This window comes from Tyto alba, unplaced genomic scaffold (genome assembly GCF_018691265.1).
Source record: "Tyto alba isolate M040663 unplaced genomic scaffold, T.alba_DEE_v4.0 Super-Scaffold_41, whole genome shotgun sequence".
NCBI classification, from domain to species: domain Eukaryota; kingdom Metazoa; phylum Chordata; class Aves; order Strigiformes; family Tytonidae; genus Tyto; species Tyto alba.
Genome location: NW_024881317.1, coordinates 12,527,974 through 12,530,901, shown reverse-complemented (window position 1 = coordinate 12,530,901; position 2,928 = coordinate 12,527,974).

Sequence of the window (2,928 nt, the reverse complement as noted above, 5' to 3'; positions counted from 1 at the left end):
ACAATCCCCTATACCTAAGCTAGCTACAGGTCCCTTAGTAGGATCTGTACCTCCTTTTCCTTCCCCTTCAAGACTGGAGCCCAGCCCACACAGAAATATTTTTTTATTGCTGTTTTAAGCTAGTCATGGATTCATCATGCGGATTCATCATGCCATTCCCATGTCTTTTTTTATCTGAGAACTAGATCCTACCAACAAGAACTCACACTCCCCTTAAATTCTGATAAACTCACTTGCTTTTTTCCTCACAATCCATGTCCTGTCTGCTGACACGATGAAGAAAACGGGAGAAAGAAACTTCAAACAACACTAAGCAAATTCACTGTTTATAGAAAAACTCCTTGGACTTATACTGAAGTCCTACCCCCCTCACAAGAAAATATGTACCTGCTGTGGAGAGACACACCAGCTGATCCCAATGCACACTTTCTCCCACCTGTACCCCTAAATAGCACACAGCTGGAGTCGGGCCTCTAGACAGCCCAACCTCTTTTTGCTTTAAGGGGCAGCAAACCAATTCCTGGTCCTCAACTGAACAAGGCATTCAGATGTGTAATAGCCAGTTCACACCAGAATAGTCACTGGGAAAGAAGCTACAGCTGCTGTAGTTTGTTGCTACCTCACTCTTAAAGAGGTTTGTGCTTAGGCAGCCATAGGAGCCTTCCAGCACATCCTTGTGGGTGGCAAAGCATTAGCAACCTGGCTAGCAAACAGCTGCCCTTCCTTCTCCTTCAGAAGCTCCGAAAAATTTATTTATCTACTATTTTTACTACTAAGGAAAGTAGGGCTTTATCTTCACAGCAGCCAAAAAATGCAGCAGCACATGTTAAATCTGCACTGTGGGTTGACCCTCCTCAGTTTTGCAGAATGCTCTCTTAGACTGAAATAGCCCAGACCAGGCAGCCAGCCATGCTGAGGCCAAAACACACTCCAGCCATCAGTATTTTTGCGTTGGGTCAAGCACGCAGATAAAAAGCACATGGTTCCTCATGCTGGGAGACTCTGGGGTTTTTTTCCTGTTTGTTGCTCTCTCTCGGGGTGTGCTTGGCAAGGATGGTGTGCATGCAGCAACCTCACTCACAACTTCTTAGCGAACTAAGGGGCCTTATCTTCAGTAAAATCAAAGCTCTGGCTGTACTTCAGCTATGCATGTAGAGGGGGGTGCCCATAGAAAGGAATTAGAGCTTGAACACAGAGCATAGTGAAACCTTAAAATCCTGAAACCGCATGACTGAGCTTTCCTAACTACACAGCAAGCACTTTGCTGTACCAGAGAACTCATTCCCATCAGAACACCAGGCATGTAAGTAATTTAAAGCAATAAAAATATAGCATGCCATCAAAAAATATCTAAATTGAAATGAAGCAGCTGATATTAGAAAACTGTGCTGAGGTTTTAAGAGTAGGCAAATGATAAGATATAAGGAAGAGAGGCGGTAGCAAAGAAGTCACCTTAATAAACTCTTTCTGTTGACCTATGTAAGGGAAGAGCCACCAGTAATTTATACAGAAAAGGTTGTACTCTTTTCCTCTGGTGGAAAGCGGGATTCAGAAGAAAACCCTTAAATCCTTCAAGACTGAAATTATTTATTTGCTCTTGTAAAGCAGGAGAATCAGCAGCTGACGTAACTCTGCTGTAGTCTCCTTTTCAGAGACTATGAAGAACTCATTTCTGAAATTTAGTGGTCACCCCTAAAAATTTTGACCATTAAAATAATTGTTGCTCTGGTAAAAGGCATTCTGGGCCACGAAGGGGTCAGAAATAGGCAACAGCAATTGCTGCAGAATTTGTTGTTCCAGAAAATTTTTGCTGAGAGTCACTGTTCATATTCTAGTGATGGCCGTGCAATTCTGTTTAATTCAGTCCAGAAGAAAAACATCCACTTTTTCACCTTATCTCATCTCTGTGTCCTAGAGAGGCTGATCACATATTAGCTAAACACCACAGATGCAAGAAACAAGAACAGTTTAGAGGGATTAGATGCAATGAAGCAAAACAGTATTTTCCAGTTTGCACCTCTCAAAAATGTAAGCATCAGCCCTGAACCTAACAAAAGATTAGTAATAACATGGGCACCTCAAAGTGTCATTTGGCATAAGGGGGTTGAAAATGTTTATGGAGATATGTCTGTAAGTGATTCAATAGAAACACAATTTTTCCTGAGAGACCAGTGACTGGGGATAAGGGGGGGCAGGGGAGATGACTTTACAAAGCCATCTTGCTAAAAGACTGTATTTTACTATTTAATCCTCAATTATACACATGACTTCATTGTGAAAAGGTCACCAGACAAAGAAGTTCAGTGAACTGGGTCTGAAGGGAGGGATTGTGTAGTAGGTCTCAGCTTTGCTCTTGCTGAATCGTTCCCCTAAATAGCATGAACATCATATGCCCCAGCAAAGGACGAGCCCGGTGCTCACACTTCCAGCGCGGGAGTTCTGGTAGATAAGTGGGAGTAACCAGAAATTGTCACATCAGAAAAAAAGATGTAGGGGAGTAAGCTTAAATTCACCTTACGCCTCTCCGAGCACTCGCACGGCACCTGGGTAACGCGGTCAGCAGCTTGCACCACAGGCGTGCTCGCGATTGCCAAAACCCGCCGCTCAGCCCACAGCCACGGCGCGGGAGGTGGTGGCGGCCGGTGCGTGGCTTCCCGCCGCGCTCCGCGGACACGGCCCAGCCACGGGAGCGCCCCCCCGCCCCAAGCCCCTCAGAGCTCAGCCGGGCGGCGAGGCTGGCGGCACTCCGCGGTGGGTGTGTGGGTGTCTGTGGAAGCGCTGACCCCACGCCGATCCCGCCGCGGGTGGGCGGCCGGCGCCCGCGGGACGGGGCGGGGCAGGGCGGCCCTAGCGCCGGCCGCCTCGCGCCCCCTCAGAGCCGCGGCGGGATGCGCGAGGGCGCGGGCGCGCGGCGGGCGCTGGCGCTGC